General features: G+C 44.7%; 1 protein-coding gene across 1 annotated transcript in view; it reads left to right on the top strand.

Moving 5' to 3' along the window:
- The first annotated feature begins 28 nt into the window (after positions 1-28).
- Positions 29-19,616, top strand: part of PLD3 (phospholipase D family member 3) — a 56,023-nt gene continuing 36,435 nt past the window's right edge. The window contains exon 1 of the mRNA XM_077285561.1: positions 29-69. The gene's annotated coding sequence lies outside the window, so the exon portion shown is untranslated. The remainder of the gene's footprint in view (positions 70-19,616) is intronic.

The following is a 19,616-nucleotide window of genomic DNA, read 5'->3' as shown; positions in this document are numbered from 1 at the left end:
GGAATTGTAGTTTTGTGTGAGGCGCTGTTTGCGTGCTGACGTCATCCACAGCGTGGTGCGGGATTCCTGGTAAATAAACGCGGGGCCAAAACAATTCCTTGGGGGTGGTGGGATTGTGGGATTTTGTCTGCAGGCAAATCCCCTGCAGTATTCACATTGCTCCTAGCTGGCGGTGTGCATGTTAATAACGGAGTCATATACATGATGGGAGTTGTAGATGTCATAGTTTTATTCTCTTAAAGGGATTGTCCACCACTACATATCTCCAATATGCGGAATGAAAAAAAAGAGAAAGGGGCTTTAAGAACACAGACAATATAATTTTTTTTTCTTCCAAGAAATCCAACCATAATTTTCTGTCCCCACGTCCGTATGAGGCGTGTATTGTGTGATGAGTGGGTGCAATGGTGAAAAAAATGCAATTCCGACACTTTTTTGGGGGAGTGGTGGTGGTGGGGTGTTAATTGTCACCTTCTTCATTGTGCGGTAACAATGACCTGACCATCCGATTCTCCAGGACAGTATGATTGCAGCGATTCCACATTTTTGTTGTTTTTTTGTTTGTTTGTTTTTTTTACACCACCGATGTAATAATAAAAAAATGTCGCCAAAAATGACTAATTTGGCGTTTTCATATTTTCTATAATGAGGAGGTGAGCTGTGACATCACCTATTGTGTATGGTGGATCCGGTGTTATCTACTGTATATAGAGGTGTTATCAGTCATTGTACAGGAGGAGGTGAGCTGTGACATCACCTATTGTGAATGATGGATCCTGTGTTATCTACTGTATATAGAGGTGTTATCAGTCATTGTACAGGAGGGGGAGGTGATCTGTGACATCTATTGTGAATGGTGGATCCTGTGTTATCTACTGTATATAGAGGTGTAATCAGTCATTGTACAGGAGGAGGAGGTGATCTGTGACATCTATTGTGAATGGTGGATCCTGTGTTATCTACTGTATATAGAGGTGTAATCAGTCATTGTACAGGAGGAGGAGGTGAGCTGTGACATCACCTATTGTGAATGGTGGATCCTGTGTTATCTACTGTATATAGAGGTGTAATCAGTCATTGTACAGGAGGAGGAGGTGAGCTGTGACATCACCTATTGTGAATGGTGGATCCTGTGTTATCTACTGTATATAGAGGTGTAATCAGTCATTGTACAGGAGGAGGAGGTGAGCTGTGACATCACCTATTGTGAATGGTGGATCCTGTGTTATCTACTGTATATAGAGGTGTTATCAGTCATTGTACAGGAGGAGGTGAGCTGTGACATCACCTATTGTGAATGATGGATCCTGTGTTATCTACTGTATATAGAGGTGTTATCAGTCATTGTACAGGAGGAGGTGAGCTGTGACATCACCTATTGTGAATGGTGGATCCGGTGTTATCTACTGTATATAGAGGTGTTATCAGTCATTGTACAGGAGGAGGAGGTGATCTGTGACATCTCCTATTGTGAATGGTGGATCCTGTGTTATCTACTGTATATAGAGGTGTAATCAGTCATTGTACAGGAGGAGGAGGTGAGCTGTGACATCACCTATTGTGAATGGTGGATCCTGTGTTATCTACTGTATATAGAGGTGTAATCAGTCATTGTACAGGAGGAGGAGGTGAGCTGTGACATCACCTATTGTGAATGGTGGATCCGGTGTTATCTACTGTATATAGAGGTGTAATCAGTCATTGTACAGGAGGAGGAGGTGAGCTGTGACATCACCTATTGTGAATGGTGGATCCGGTGTTATCTACTGTATATAGAGGTGTAATCAGTCATTGTACAGGAGGAGGAGGTGAGCTGTGACATCTCCTATTGTGAATGGTGGATCCTGTGTTATCTACTGTATATAGAGGTGTAATCAGTCATTGTACAGGAGGAGGAGGTGAGCTGTGACATCACCTATTGTGAATGGTGGATCCTGTGTTATCTACTGTATATAGAGGTGTAATCAGTCATTGTACAGGAGGAGGAGGTGAGCTGTGACATCACCTATTGTGAATGGTGGATCCTGTGTTATCTACTGTATATAGAGGTGTTATCATTCATTGTACAGGAGGAGGTGAGCTGTGACATCACCTATTGTGAATGATGGATCCTGTGTTATCTACTGTATATAGAGGTGTTATCAGTCATTGTACAGGAGGAGGTGAGCTGTGACATCACCTATTGTGAATGGTGGATCCGGTGTTATCTACTGTATATAGAGGTGTTATCAGTCATTGTACAGGAGGAGGAGGTGATCTGTGACATCTCCTATTGTGAATGGTGGATCCTGTGTTATCTACTGTATATAGAGGTGTAATCAGTCATTGTACAGGAGGAGGAGGTGAGCTGTGACATCACCTATTGTGAATGGTGGATCCTGTGTTATCTACTGTATATAGAGGTGTAATCAGTCATTGTACAGGAGGAGGAGGTGAGCTGTGACATCACCTATTGTGAATGGTGGATCCGGTGTTATCTACTGTATATAGAGGTGTAATCAGTCATTGTACAGGAGGAGGAGGTGAGCTGTGACATCACCTATTGTGAATGGTGGATCCGGTGTTATCTACTGTATATAGAGGTGTAATCAGTCATTGTACAGGAGGAGGAGGTGAGCTGTGACATCACCTATTGTGAATGGTGGATCCTGTGTTATCTACTGTATATAGAGGTGTTATCAGTCATTGTACAGGAGGAGGTGAGCTGTGACATCACCTATTGTGAATGGTGGATCCGGTGTTATCTACTATATATAGAGGTGTTATCAGTCATTGTACAGGAGGAGGTGAGCTGTGACATCACCTATTGTGAATGGTGGATCCTGTGTTATCTACTGTATATAGAGGTGTTATCAGTCATTGTACAGGAGGAGGAGGTGAGCTGTGACATCACCTATTGTGTATGGTGGATCCTGTGTTATCTACTGTATATAGAAGTGCTATCAGTCATTGTACAGGAGGGGGAGGAGGAGGTGAGCTGTGACATCACCTATTGTGAATGGTGGATCCGGTGTTATCTACTGTATATAGAGGTGTTATCAGTCATTGTACAGGGGGAGGAGGTGAGCTGTGACATCACCTATTGTGAATGGTGGATCCTGTGTTATCTACTGTATATAGAGGTGTTATCAGTCATTGTACAGGAGGAGGAGGTGAGCTGTGATATCACCTATTGTGTATGGTTGATCCTGTGTTATCTACTGTATATAGATGTGTTATCAGTCATTGTACAGGAGGAGGTGAGCTGTGACATCACCTATTGTGCATGGTGGATCCAGTGTTATCTACTGTATATAGAGGTGTTATCAATCATTGTACAGGAGGAGGGGGAGGTGAGCTGTGTCATCACCTATTGTGAATGGTGGATCCTGTGTTATCTACTGTATATAGAGGTGTTATCAGTCATTGTACAGGAGGAGGGGGAGGTGAGCTGTGACATCACCTATAGTGAATGGTGGATCCTGTGTTATCTGCTGTATATAGAGATGTTATCAGCCATTGTACAGGAGGAGGAGGGGTGAGCTGTGATATCACCTATTGTGTATGGTGGATCCGGTGTTATCTACTATATATAGAGGTGTTATCAGTCATTGTACAGAAGGAGGAGGTGAGCTGTGATATCACCTATTGTGAATGGTGGATCCTGTGTTATCTACTGTATATAGAGGTGTTATCAGTCATTGTACAGGAGGAGGTGAGCTGTGACATCATCTATTGTGAATGGTGGATCCGGTGTTATCTACTGTATATAGAGGTGTTATCAGTCATTGTACAGGAGGAGGAGGTGAGCTGTGACATCACCTATTGTGAATGGTGGATCCTGTGTTATCTACTGTATATAGAGGTGTTATCAGTCATTGTACAGGAGGAGGAGGTGAGCTGTGACATCACCTATTGTGAATGTAAAATCCTGTGTTAGCTACTGTATATAGAGGTGTTATCAGGCATTGTACAGGAGGAAGTGAGCTGTGATATCACCTATTGTGAATGGTGGATCCTCTGTTATCTACTGTATATAGAGGTGTTATCGGTCATTGTATAGGAGGAGGAGGTGAGCTGTGACATCACCTATTGTGAATGGTGGATCCTATGTTATCTACTGTATATAGAGGTGATATAAGTCATTGTACAGGAGGAGGAGGTGAGCTGTGACATCACCTATTGTGTATGGTGGATCCTGTGTTATCTACTGTACATAGAGGAGTTATCAGTCATTGTATAGGAGGAGGAAGTGAGCTGTGACATCACCTATTGTGAATGGTGGATCCTGTGTTATCTACTGTATATAGAGGTGTTATCAGTCATTATACAGGAGGGGGGAGGTGAGCTGTGACATCACCTATTGTGAATGGTGGATCCTGTGTTATCTACTGTATATAGAGGTGTTATCGGTCATTATACAGGAGGAGGAGGTGAGCTGTGACATCACCTATTGTGTATGGTGGATCCGATGTTATCTACTGTATATAGAGGTGTTATCAGTCATTGTACAGGAGGAGGAGGTGAGCTGTGACATCACCTATTGTGTATGGTGGATCCTGTGTTATCTACTGTACATAGGAGTTATCAGTCATTGTATAGGAGGAGGAGGTGAGCTGTGACATCACCTATTGTGAATGGTGGATTGTTGTGTATCCGCTTTTTGGGCTCCCCTGGTGGTTGCTGGTGGTACTGGTGACTTGTTTGCACTTTGCTGCTTCTGTTCACCTGCTTCCATCAGTGTTTGGGAGTTTCCTATTTAGCCTTGCTCTCCAGTCTTTTCCTTGCCGGTCATCATTGTAACCAGAGCCTTCGGTTGCATGTTCCTGCTACTAGTCTGCTGATCAGCTAAGTGGACTTTGTCCTTTTGTTTTGTACCTTTTGTCCAGTTTGCAGTTTTGTTATTCTCTGTAGCTGGAAGCTCTTGCGGGCTGAAATTGCCACTCCTGTGTCATGAGTTGACACAGGAGTCTTAAAGTAATTTCAGGATGGTTTTTGAAAGGGTTTTCAGTTGACCGTGAAGTCCTCTTTTGTATCCTTCTGCTATCTAGTAAGTGGACCTCTCTTTGCTAAATCTACTTTCATACTGTGTATGTCTTTTCCTCTTAATTCACCGTTATTACATGTGGGGGGCTGCTATCATCTTTTGGGGTATTTCCCTAGAGGTAAGCCAGGTCTGTTTCTTCCTCTACCAGGCGTAGTTAGTCCTCCGGCTGGCGCGTGGCATATAGGAAGCCGTAGGTATGCTCCCTGGCTACTGTTAGTTGTGTGGCAGATTTAGCTCACGGTCAACTCGAGTTTCCATCACCCGAGAGCTCGTTCGTTACTTATATGTTTCTTACGTTCCCTTGCCATTGGGAACCATGACAGTATGACCGGCCAGTGTTAAACTTATTGGCAGAAGAAAGGAGAGAAAAAAGAAGTCTGTAGATTTTTTTTTTTTTTTTCCTATGTTTGCTCCATAGTTGGATCAGTTGTATTTCAGCTCTAATTACAGCCTTTGCCTTTCTCTCCTTCTAATCCTTGAATTGCTCTGAGCTCACCTGTTTAAAGATGGATCCTCAGAGTTTGGCTGCAGGTTTAAATAATCTTGCTACGAAGGTTCAAAATTTACAAGATTTTGTTATGCATACTCCTATTTCTGAACCTAAAATTCCTACACCAGAGGTGTTTTCCGGAGATAGATCTCGGTTTTTGAATTTCAAATATAATTGTAAATTATTCCTTTCTCTCAGACCTCACTCCTCAGGAGATCCTGTCCAGCAGGTTAAGATTGTAATCTCTTTGCTTCGAGGTGACCCTCAAAATTGGGCATTTTCATTGGCACCAGGGGATCCTGCGTTGCTCAATGTGGATGCGTTTTTCCTGGCTTTAGGGTTGCTTTATGAGGAACCTAATTTGGAGATTCAAGCTGAAAAAGCTTTGATAGCCCTATCTCAAGGGCAAGATGAAGCGGAGATATACTGCCAAAAATTTCGTAGGTGGTCTGTGCTTACTCAGTGGAATGAGTGCGCCTTAGCGGCAAATTTCAGAGAGGGCCTTTCTGATGCCGTTAAAGATGTTATGGTCGGGTTCCCTGCGCCTACAGGTCTGAATGAGTCCATGACAATGGCAATTCAGATTGATCGGCGTTTGCGGGAGCGCAAACCCGTGCACCATTTGGCGGTATCTTCTGAAGAGACGCCAGAGAAAATGCAATGTGACAGAGTTATGTCCAGAAGCGAGCTGCAGAATTATAGGCGTAAAAATGGGTTATGCTTCTATTGTGGTGATTCTGCTCATGTTATATCAGCATGCTCTAAGCGTACTAGGAAGGTTGACAAGTCCATTTCAATTGGCACTTTACAGTCCAAATTTATTTTGTCTGTAACCTTGATTTGTTCATTATCAGTTATTACCGTGGATGCCTATGTGGACTCTGGCGCCGCTCTGAGTCTTATGGACTGGTCCTTTGCCAGGCGCTGTGGGTTTGATTTAGAGCCTCTGGAAGTCCCTATACCTCTGAAGGGTATTGATTCTACACCTTTGGCTTGTAATAAACCACAGTTCTGGACGCAAGTGACTATGCGTATGACTCCAGACCATCAGGAGGTGATTCGCTTCCTTGTGTTGTACAATTTACATGATGTTTTGGTGCTTGGATTACCATGGTTACAGTCTCATAACCCAGTCCTTGACTGGAAGACTATGTCTGTGTTAAGCTGGGGATGTCGGGGGGCTCATGGGGACACTCCTATGGTGTCCATTTCGTCATCTATTCCATCTGAGATTCCGGCATTTTTGTCTGATTATCGTGATATTTTTGAAGAGCCTAAGATTGGTTCACTCCCTCCTCACAGGGATTGTGATTGCGCCATAGATCTGATTCCTGGCAGTAAATTTCCAAAGGGTCGTTTGTTTAACCTATCTGTACCTGAACATGCTGCTATGCGCGAGTATATTAAGGAGTCCCTGGAAAAGGGACACATTCGTCCTTCTTCATCTCCTTTAGGAGCTGGTTTTTTCTTTGTCTCTAAAAAGGATGGCTCTCTGAGGCCTTGTATTGATTATCGTCTCCTGAATAAAATTACAGTCAAATATCAGTATCCGTTGCCTTTGCTGACTGATTTGTTTGCTCGCATAAGGGGGGCTAAGTGGTTCTCTAAGATTGATCTTCGTGGGGCGTATAATTTGGTGCGAATTAAGAAGGGGGATGAGTGGAAGACCGCATTTAATACGCCTGAGGGCCATTTTGAGTATTTGGTAATGCCTTTCGGCCTTTCTAATGCACCTTCTGTTTTTCAGTCCTTAATGCATGATATTTTCCGTGAATATTTGGATAAATTTATGATTGTGTACTTGGATGATATTTTGATTTTTTCTGATGACTGGGAGTCTCATGTTCAGCAGGTCAGGAGGGTTTTTCAGGTTTTGCGGGAGAATTCTTTGTGTGTAAAGGGTTCAAAGTGTGTTTTTGGGGTTCAAAAAATTTCATTTTTGGGGTATATTTTTTCCCCTTCTTCTATTGAGATGGACTGTTATGATTTTCCCAATGGCAGGGAAATCAAAATAACAACGGACTAGCTCTCGGGTGATGGGAACTAAAGTGACCGTGACCTGAACCTGACACGACACTGGAAGTAGCCGGGGAGTGTTTCCTACGATGCCCTAGACACCACGCGCCAGCCGGAGATCTAACTACCCCTATCAGAGGAATATACAGGCCTGCCTTACCTCCAGAGATGAACCCCAAAAGGAGATAGCAGTCCCCCACAGATATTGACGGTGAGTCAAGAGGAAAAGACATACGTAGGATGAACAGCAGATTTAGCACAGTGAGGTCCGCTTACTAGATAGCAGAAGTACAGGAAAGAGTCACTTCACGGTCAACTTCAAAACACTACTCAAAAACACCATCCTGAAATTACTTTAAAACTCCAGTGACAACTCATGCCACTGGAGTGGCAATTTCAGTCCACGAGAGCTTCCAGCTACAGAGAGTCACATTGCAAATAGCTGGACAAAAATAGCATTAACCAGAAACAAAATTCAACTTAGCTGAACAGGATCTTGAGGCAGGAGAATGCAACAGAATGCTACTGATACATTGTTGGCCGGCATCGGACCAGCAGCCAAGCAGCCTTAAATAGGAAACTCCCCTAATGGGTGTCAACAGGTGATCAAGGATAGAAGAAGGCAAATAAGTGGCAATACCATAAAACACCACCGGGGGAGCCCACAAACAGAATTCACAACAGTACCCCCCCCTTAAGGAGGGGGCACCGAACCCTCACCAGAACCACCAGGGCGATCTGGATGAGCACTATGGAATGCACGAACCAAATCAGGAGCATGAACATCAGATGCTGTCACCCAAGAATTATCCTCCTGACCATAGCCTTTCCACTTAACCAGATACTGAAGTTTCCGTCTGGAAACACGGGAGTCCAAGATCTTTTCCACCACATACTCCAACTCACCCTCAACCAGCACAGGAGCAGGAGGATCAGCAGACGGAACAACCGGCACCTCATACCTCCGCAATAATGACCGATGAAAAACATTATGAATAGTAAAAGATGCTGGGAGGTCCAAACGAAAGGACACAGGATTGAGAACCTCCAGAATCCTATAAGGGCCGATAAACCGAGGCTTAAACTTAGGAGACGAGACCTTCATAGGAACAAATCGAGAAGACAACCAAACCAGGTCCCCAACACAAAGACGAGGACCGACACGCCGATGACGATTAGTGAACTGTTGAGTCTTCTCCTGGGACAACTTCAGATTGTCCACAACCTGTCCCCAAATCTGATGCATTCTATCAACCACAGCATCTACTCCAGGACAATCCGAAGACTCCAATTGACCGGACGAAAAGCGAGGGTGAAACCCTGAATTACAAAAAAATGGAGAAACCAAAGTGGCAGAACTGGCCCGATTGTTAAGGGCAAACTCTGCCAATGGCAAAAAATCAAGCCAATCGTCCTGATCAGCGGACACAAAACACCTCAAGTAAGTCTCCAAGGTCTGATTAGTACGCTCAGTCTGGCCATTAGTCTGAGGATGGAATGCAGACGAAAAAGACAAGTCGATGCCCATCCTGGCACAGAACGCCCGCCAAAATCTAGACACAAACTGAGTACCCCTGTCAGACACTATATTCTCAGGAATACCATGCAAACGCACAACATTCTGAAAAAAATAGAGGGACCAGCTCAGAGGAGGAGGGCAATTTGGGCAAAGGTACCAAGTGAACCATCTTGGAAAAACGGTCACACACCACCCAGATGACGGACATCCTACGAGAAACAGGAAGGTCAGAAATAAAGTCCATAGAGATGTGCGTCCAAGGCCTCTTAGGAATAGGCAAGGGCAACAACAACCCGCTGGCCCGGGAACAGCAGGGCTTAGCCCGAGCACAAACATCACAAGACTGCACAAAAATACGTACATCTCGAGACAAGGAAGGCCACCAGAAGGACCTAGACACCAGATCCCTGGTGCCAAAAATTCCAGGATGACCTGCCAACGCGGAAGAGTGAACCTCCGAAATAACTCTACTGGTCCAGTCATCAGGGACAAACAGTCTACCAGGCGGACAGCGATCAGGCCTATCCACCTGAAACTCCTGCAAAGAGCGCCGCAGGTCTGGGGAGACAGCTGACAATATCACCCCATCCTTCAGGATGCCAGTAGGTTCGGAATCACCAGGCGAATCAGGCTCAAAACTCCTAGAGAGGGCATCCGCCCTCACATTCTTAGACCCAGGCAGATATGAGACCACAAAGTTAAATCGAGAGAAAAACAACGACCAGCGCGCCTGTCTAGGATTCAGACGCCTGGCTGACTCAAGATAAATTAGATTTTTGTGGTCAGTCAAGACCACCACCTGGTGTCTAGCACCCTCAAGCCAATGACGCCACTCCTCAAATGCCCACTTCATGGCCAAGAGCTCCCGATTTCCAACATCATAATTCCGCTCAGCGGGCGAAAACTTTCGAGAGAAAAACGCACATGGTCTCATCACTGAGCAGTCAGGACCTTTCTGCGACAAAACTGCACCTGCTCCGATCTCGGAAGCATCTACTTCAACCTGGAACGGGAGCGAAACATCAGGCTGGCGCAACACAGGAGCGGAAGAAAAGCGGCGCTTAAGCTCCCGAAAGGCCTCCACAGCCGCAGAGGACCAATTAGCAACATCAGCACCCTTCTTGGTCAAATCAGTCAAAGGTTTAGCAATGGCAGAAAAACCCGCTATGAATCGGCGATAGAAATTAGCAAATCCCAAGAATTTCTGAAGACTCTTTAGAGAAGTAGGTTGTATCCAATCACAAATAGCCTGAACCTTAACAGGGTCCATCTCCATAGATGAAGGGGAAAAAATATATCCCAGAAAGGAAATTCTCTGAACCCCAAAAATACACTTTGAGCCCTTCACAAATAGAGAATTAGCTCGTAAAACCTGAAAAACTCTCCTGACCTGTTGAACATGAGATTCCCAGTCCTCCGAAAAAATCAAAATATCATCCAAATACACAATCATAAATTTATCCAGATATTCACGGAAAATATCGTGCATAAAGGACTGAAAAACGGAAGGGGCATTCGCGAGACCGAAAGGCATTACCAAATACTCAAAATGGCCTTCAGGCGTATTAAATGCGGTCTTCCACTCATCCCCCTGCTTAATCCGCACCAAATTATACGCACCACGTAGATCGATCTTAGTGAACCACTTTGCCCCCTTTATGCGAGCAAAAAGATCAGTCAGTAAAGGTAACGGGTACTGGTATTTAACTGTAATCTTATTCAGAAGTCGATAGTCGATACAAGGTCTCAATGAACCATCCTTTTTACCCACAAAGAAAAACCCTGCCCCCAATGGAGACAAAGAGGGGCGAATATGACCCTTTTCCAAAGATTCTCTGATATACTCCCGCATAGCAGTATGTTCAGGTACAGACAAATTAAACAAGCGACCCTTAGGAAATTTACTACCGGGAATCAACTCAATAGCGCAGTCACACTCTCTGTGAGGGGGGAGAGAATCAGTTTTAGGCTCCTGAAAGACATCATAAAAATCTGACAGAAATGCTGGGATCTCAGAGGGAGTAGATGAAGAAATGGGAACCAAAGGTGCATCCCCATGAATCCCCCGACATCCCCAGCTCAGCACAGACATTGATCTCCAGTCCAAGACTGGATTATGAATCTGTAACCATGGTAATCCAAGTACTAATACGTCATGTAGATTATATAACACAAGGAAACGAATAATCTCCTGATGGTCTGGGGAAAGATGCATAGTCACTTGTGTCCAATATTGTGGTTTATTGCTAGCCAAAGGTGTAGAATCAATACCCTTTAAGGGAATAGAAACCTCCAGAGGCTCTAAATCAAACCCACAACGCTTGGCAAAGGACCAATCCATGAGACTCAGAGCGGCGCCAGAATCCACATAAGCATCCACAGTAACAGATGATAAAGTACAAATCAATGTCACGGACAAAAGAAATTTAGACTGCAAGGTACCCATAGAAAAAGATTTATCAACCTTTTTATCAACCTTCTTTATGCGTTTAGAGCATGCTGATATAACATGAGCTGGATCTCCACAATAGAAGCACAACCCATTTTTGCGCCTGTAATTCTGTCGTTCGCCTCTAGACAATACACTATCGCATTGCATATGCTCTGGTGCCTTTTCAGAGGTCACCGCCAAATGATGCACAGGTTTTTGCTCAGAAGATACCGCCATATGGTGCACAGGTTTTTGCTCAGAAGATACCACCATATGGTGCACAAGTTTTTGCTCAAAAGATACCGCCATATGGTGCACAGATTTTTGCTCAGAAGATACCGCCATATGGTGCACAGATTTGCGCTCCCGTAAACGCCGATCAATCTGGATAGCCAATTTCATGGCATCATTCAGACCTGTAGGCACAGGGAACCCCACCATGACATCCTTCACGGCATCAGAGAGACCTTCTCTGAAATTAGCTGCTAGAGCGCAGTCATTCCATTTAGTAAGCACCGACCATTTACGAAATTTCTGGCGGTATATCTCAGCTTCATTTTGCCCTTGGGAAAGAGCCATCAAGGCTTTCTCAGCCAAAATCTCTAAATTAGGTTCTTCATAAAGCAACCCCAAAGCCAGAAAAAACGCATCTACATTTAATAACGCAGGATCCCCTGGCGACAATGCAAATGCCCAACTTTGTGGGTCACCCCGCAATAGAGAAATAACAATTTTAACCTGTTGCGCAGGATCACCAGCAGAGTGAGATTTCAGAGACAAAAACAATTTACAATTCTCTCTGAAATTCAAAAAACGGGATCTGTCTCCGGTAAAAAATTCAGGCATAGGGATCTTAGGTTCAGACATTGGAGCACGTATAACAAAATCTTGTAAGTTCTGGACCTTTGAAGCCAGGTTATTCAGACCTGCAACCAAACTCTGTGGATCCATGATTCAAACAGGTGTAACCAAAGCCATTCAGAGATTAAGAGGAGAGGAGAAAAAAAAAAAAGGCTGAAGACTGCAGTTTAAGCAAGGAGTACAAATAAGCACTAAGATGCACTTTCCAAACACAGAAGGAAAAAAAAACCTTTTATATCCTTTCCTGCTTTAGTGCATAGTTTTAACACATGTGGCCGGCCAAACTGTTATGATTTTCCCAATGGCAGGGAAATCAAAATAACAACGGACTAGCTCTCGGGTGATGGGAACTAAAGTGACCGTGACCTGAACCTGACACGACACTGGAAGTAGCCGGGGAGTGTTTCCTACGATGCCCTAGACACCACGCGCCAGCCGGAGATCTAACTACCCCTATCAGAGGAATATACAGGCCTGCCTTACCTCCAGAGATGAACCCCAAAAGGAGATAGCAGTCCCCCACAGATATTGACGGTGAGTCAAGAGGAAAAGACATACGTAGGATGAACAGCAGATTTAGCACAGTGAGGTCCGCTTACTAGATAGCAGAAGTACAGGAAAGAGTCACTTCACGGTCAACTTCAAAACACTACTCAAAAACACCATCCTGAAATTACTTTAAAACTCCAGTGACAACTCATGCCACTGGAGTGGCAATTTCAGTCCACGAGAGCTTCCAGCTACAGAGAGTCACATTGCAAATAGCTGGACAAAAATAGCATTAACCAGAAACAAAATTCAACTTAGCTGAACAGGATCTTGAGGCAGGAGAATGCAACAGAATGCTACTGATACATTGTTGGCCGGCATCGGACCAGCAGCCAAGCAGCCTTAAATAGGAAACTCCCCTAATGGGTGTCAACAGGTGATCAAGGATAGAAGAAGGCAAATAAGTGGCAATACCATAAAACACCACCGGGGGAGCCCACAAACAGAATTCACAACAATGGACCCTGTCAAGGTTCGGGCTATTTACGACTGGACGCAGCCTACTTCTCTGAAGAGTCTCCAGAAATTCTTGGGCTTTGCTAATTTTTATCGTCGATTTATAGCTGGTTTTTCTGGCGTTGCTAAACCTCTGACGGATTTGACTAAAAAGGGTGCTGATGTTGCCAATTGGTCCCCTGCTGCCGTGGAGGCCTTTCGGGAGCTTAAGCGTCGCTTTTTGTCTGCCCCTGTGTTGCGCCAGCCTGATGTTTCTCTTCCCTTTCAGGTTGAGGTCGATGCTTCCGAGATCGGAGCGGCGGCGGTTTTGTCGCAGAAAAGTTCCGACTGCTCAGTGATGAGACCTTGTGCGTTCTTTTCGCGAAAATTTTCGGCCGCCGAGCGAAACTATGATGTTGGTAATCGGGAGCTTTTGGCCATGAAGTGGGCATTTGAGGAGTGGCGTCATTGGCTTGAGGGTGCCAGACATCAGGTGGTAGTTTTGACTAATCACAAGAATTTAATTTATTTGGAGTCTGCCAGGCGCCTGAATCCTAGACAGGCACGTTGGTCGTTGTTCTTTTCCCGGTTTAATTTTGTGGTCTCGTACTTACCGGGTTCTAGGAATGTGAAAGCAGATGCTCTTTCTAGGAGTTTTGAGCCTGACTCTCCTGGGAATTCTGAACCTGCTGGTGTCCTTAAGGATGGAGTGGTTTTGTCTGCTGTCTCTCCAGATTTGCGACGTGCTTTGCAAGAATTTCAGGCGGATAGACCTGATCGTTGTCCGTCTGGTAGACTGTTTGTTCCTGACGAGTGGACCACTAGAGTCATCTCGGAAGTTCATTCTTCTACTCTGGCAGGTCATCCGGGAATTTTTGGCACCAGAGATTTGGTGGCTAGATCCTTCTGGTGGCCTTCCCTGTCTCGAGATGTGCGTGTTTTTGTGCAGTCTTGCGATGTGTGTGCTCGGGCCAAGCCTTGTTGTTCTAGGGCTAGTGGGTTGTTGTTGCCCTTGCCTATTCCGAAGAGGCCTTGGACGCACATCTCTATGGACTTTATCTTGGATCTCCCTGTTTCTCAGAAGATGTCTGTCATCTGGGTGGTGTGTGACCGTTTTTCTAAAATGGTTCATTTGGTGCCATTGCCTAAGTTGCCTTCCTCATCTGAGTTGGTCCCTCTGTTTTTTCAAAATGTGGTTCGCTTGCATGGTATTCCGGAAAACATCGTTTCTGACAGGGGTACCCAGTTCGTGTCTAGATTTTGGCGGGCAGTCTGTGCCAGGTTGGGCATTGATTTGTCCTTTTCGTCTGCATTCCATCCTCAGACCAATGGCCAGACGGAGCGAACTAATCAAACTTTGGAGACTTATTTGAGGTGTTTTGTGTCTGCGGATCAGGATGATTGGGTTGCCTTTCTGCCGTTGGCGGAGTTTGCTCTTAATAATCGGGCTAGTTCTGCCACTTTGGTTTCTCCTTTCTTTTGCAATTCAGGGTTTCATCCGCGTTTTTCATCTGGTCAGGTTGAATCTTCGGATTGTCCTGGAGTGGATGCGGTGGTGGATCGGTTCCATCGGATTTGGGGACAAGTGGTGGATAATTTGGAATTGTCCCAGGAGAGGACTCAGCAGTTTGCTAACCGTCGTCGTCGTGTTGGTCCCCACCTTCGCGTTGGGGACTTGGTGTGGTTGTCTTCCCGTTTTGTCCCTATGAGGGTTTCTTCTCCCAAATTTAAGCCTCGGTTCATCGGTCCTTATAGGATTTTGGAGATTCTTAACCCTGTTTCCTTTCGTTTGGACCTTCCGGCATCTTTCGCTATCCATAATGTGTTCCATCGGTCGTTGTTGCGGAGATATGAGGTACCGGTGGTTCCTTCTACTGAACCTCCTGCTCCTGTGCTGGTGGAGGGTGAATTGGAGTACGTCGTAGAGAAGATCTTGGACTCCCGTATTTCCAGGCGGAGACTCCAGTACCTGGTTAAATGGAAGGGCTATGGTCAGGAAGATAATTCTTGGGTAACTGCCTCTGATGTTCATGCCTCGGATTTGGTTCGTGCCTTTCATAGGGCTCATCCAGATCGCCCTGGCGGTTCTTGTGAGGGTTCGGTGCCCCCTCCTTAAGGGGAGGGTACTGTTGTGTATCCGCTTTTTGGGCTCCCCTGGTGGTTGCTGGTGGTACTGGTGACTTGTTTGCACTTTGCTGCTTCTGTTCACCTGCTTCCATCAGTGTTTGGGAGTTTCCTATTTAGCCTTGCTCTCCAGTCTTTTCTTTGCCGGTCATCATTGTAACCAGAGCCTTCGGTTGCATGTTCCTGCTACTAGTCTGCTGATCAGCTAAGTGGACTTTGTCCTTTTGTTTTGTACCTTTTGTCCAGTTTGCAGTTTTGTTATTCTCTGTAGCTGGAAGCTCTTGCGGGCTGAAATTGCCACTCCTGTGTCATGAGTTGACACAGGAGTCTTAAAGTAATTTCAGGATGGTTTTTGAAAGGGTTTTCAGTTGACCGTGAAGTCCTCTTTTGTATCCTTCTGCTATCTAGTAAGTGGACATCTCTTTGCTAAATCTACTTTCATACTGTGTATGTCTTTTCCTCTTAATTCACCGTTATTACATGTGGGGGGCTGCTATCATCTTTTGGGGTATTTCCCTAGAGGTAAGCCAGGTCTGTTTCTTCCTCTACCAGGCGTAGTTAGTCCTCCGGCTGGCGCGTGGCATATAGGAAGCCGTAGGTATGCTCCCTGGCTACTGTTAGTTGTGTGGTAGATTTAGCTCACGGTCAACTCGAGTTTCCATCACCCGAGAGCTCGTTCGTTACTTATATGTTTCTTACGTTCCCTTGCCATTGGGAACCATGACAGTGGATCCTGTGTTATCTACTGTATATAGAGGTGTTATCAGTCATTATACAGGAGGGAGGAGGTGAGCTGTGACATCACCTATTGTGAATGGTGGATCCTGTGTTATCTACTGTATATAGAGGTGTTATCAGTCATTGTACAGGAGGAGGAGGTGAGCTGTGATACCACCTATTGTGAATGGTGGATCCTGTGTTATCTACTGTATATAGAGGTGTTATCAGTCATTGTACAGGAGGAGGAGGTGAGCTGTGACATCACCTATTGTGTATGGTGGATTCGGTGTTATCTACTGTATATAGAGGTGTTATCAGTCATTGTACAGGAGGAGGAGGTGAGCTGTGACATCACCTATTGTGAATGGTGGATCCTGTGTTATCTACTGTATATAGAGGTGTTATCAGTCATTATACAGGAGGGGGAGGTGAGCTGTGACATCACCTATTGTGTATGGTGGATCCTGTGTTATCTACTGTACATAGAGGAGTTATCAGTCATTGTATAGGAGGAGGAGGTGAGCTGTGACATCACCTATTGTGAATGGTGGATCCTGTGTTATCTACTGTATATAGAGGTGTTATCAGTCATTATACAGGAGGAGGAGGTGAGCTGTGACATCACATATTGTGTATGGTGGATCCTGTGTTATCTACTGTACATAGAGGAGTTATCAGTCATTGTATAGGAGGAGGAGGTGAGCTGTGACATCACCTATTGTGAATGGTGGATCCTGTGTTATCTACTGTATATAGAGGTGTTATCAGTCATTGTACAGGAGGAGGAGGTGAGCTGTGATACCACCTATTGTGAATTGTGGATCCTGTGTTATCTACTGTATATAGAGGTGTTATCAGTCATTGTACAGGAGGAGGAGGAGGTGAGCTGTGACATCACCTATTGTGAATGGTGGATCCTGTGTTACGTACTGTATATAGAGGTGTTATCAGTCATTGTACAGGAGGAGGAGGTGAGCTGTGACATCACCTATTGTGAATGGTGGATCCTGTGTTATGTACTGTATATAGAGGTGTTATCAGTCATTGTACAGGAGGAGGAGGTGAGCTGTGACATCACCTATTGTGAATGGTGGATCCTGTGTTATGTACTGTATATAGAGGTGTTATCAGTCATTTTACAGGAGGAGGAGGTGAGCTGTGACATCACCTATTGTGAATGGTGGATCCTGTGTTATCTACTGAATATAGAGGTGTTATCAGTCATTGTACAGGAGGAGGAGGTGAGCTGTGACATCACCTATTGTGTATGGTGGATCCTGTGTTATCTACTGTACATAGAGGAGTTATCAGTCATTGTACAAGAGGAGGTGAGCTGTGACATCACCTATTGTGAATGGTGGATCCTGTGTTATCTACTGTATCTAGAGGTGTTATCAGTCATTGTACAGGAGGAGGAGGAGGTGAGCTGTGACATCACCTATTGTGAATGGTGGATCCTGTGTTACGTACTGTATATAGAGGTGTTATCAGTCATTGTACAGGAGGAGGAGGTGAGCTGTGACATCACCTATTGTGAATGGTGGATCCTGTGTTATGTACTGTATATAGAGGTATTATCAGTCATTGTACAGGAGGAGGAGGTGAGCTGTGACATCAGCTATTGTGAATGGTGGATCCTGTGTTATGTACTGTATATAGAGGTGTTATCAGTCATTGTACAGGAGGAGGAGGTGAGCTGTGACATCACCTATTGTGAATTGTGGATCCTGTGTTATCTACTGTATATAGAGGTGTTATCAGTCATTGTACAGGAGGAGGAGGAGGATAGCTGTGACATCACCTATTGTGTATGGTGGATCCTGTGTACTCTACTGTATATAGAGGTGTTATCAGTCATTGTACAGGAGGAGGAGGTGAGCTGTGACATCACCTATTGTCAGGGGCTGGCTGGCAATTTTCAGCCTGGGGGGCAATCACAAGGCAGTGGCTCTCGAGTTGCGGTGGCCCTCCTTTTCCCTGCTTATATCTGGCCACTACATTAAAGTAGCAGAGATAACAGGCTTTAAAAACAGGCTGATACACAGATATGGGAACTGAACGGAGCTTGCTGCATAGATATGGGAGCAGAATCGAGCCTACTCCAGAGATATGGGAACAGAACGGAGCTTACTACAGATATGTGAGCAGAACAGAGCTTACTACTGAGATATGGGAGCAGAACAGAGCTTATTATAGAGATATGGGAGCAGAACCGAACTTACTAGATTCAGAGCTATGGGAGCCGAACCGAGCTTACTGCAAAGATATGGGAGCAGAACCGAGCTTACTACAGAGATATGGGAGCAGAACCGAGCTAACAGCAAGGAAATGGGAGCCGAACCAAGCTTACTGCAGAGATATGGGAACAGAACGGGGCTTACTACAGAGATATGGCAGCAGAAACGAGCTTACTACAGAGATAAGGGAGCAGAACCAAGCTTACTACAGAGATAGGGGAACAGAACCGAGCTTACTACAGAGATATGGGAGCAGAAACGAGCTTACTGCAAAGATATGGGAGCAGAACCAAGCTTACTACAGAGATATGGGAGCAGAACTGAGCTTAGTGCAGAGAAATGGGAGCAGAACCGAGCTTATTGCAGAGATATGGGAACAGAATCGACCTTACTACAGAGATATGGGAGCAGAACCAAACTTACTACAGAGATATGGGAGCAGAACCTAGCATACTACAGAGATAAGGGAGCAGAACCGAGCTTACTAGAGAACTAAGAGAGCAGAACCGAGCTTACTACAGAGATATGGGAGCAGAACCGAGATTACTGCAGAGATATGGGAGCAGAACCGAGCTTACTACAGAGATAAGGGAGCGGAACCGAGCTTAATAAGTCTACTACATGGAACCAAGTCTGGTACATAGAAACTGGAGCAGAACTGAGATTACGACATACATACAGTACCATAATCTAGATTACTACATTGATAGAGTACCAGAACCAAGCTTACTGCTTAGATATGGTGCCATAACGGAGCTTACTTACAAACATACACACAACAATACAGCTACACAGTGCCTAGTACTATCACCACTACACAGAGAATACATAATATTATAATATCACCATTACCTTTACATGAAACTACATTCTATACAAAGACCAATGATGCCACCATACACTCCCTGACAGAAGTTATGTCGCTTATCCATGTTATGTAAATAAAAGCTTATAACCTGATGTTAAATTCATCCATTGGTTGTATAAGTTATTCTTTTGAAAGCTGGAACCCTCCAAAATGTGATTTAGGTTAAGAAAATAAATTGTTATCAAAGCAGAAATATTGATCAGTTAATAGACACAGAATGGTCAGATATTGGCAAGACAAAATTTTTGTTGCCCACAGACAAATAATTAACTTAAAATACAAATATATGTTGCATAACATTGGTGAATGAAGTTGTGGTGCTCATCTAGATTCTTTGGTT

Source organism: Ranitomeya variabilis, chromosome 2 (genome assembly GCF_051348905.1).
Source record: "Ranitomeya variabilis isolate aRanVar5 chromosome 2, aRanVar5.hap1, whole genome shotgun sequence".
NCBI lineage: Eukaryota > Metazoa > Chordata > Amphibia > Anura > Dendrobatidae > Ranitomeya > Ranitomeya variabilis.
The sequence above is the reverse complement of the archived record's forward strand: the minus strand, read 5'-3'. Positions and strand labels throughout refer to the sequence as shown.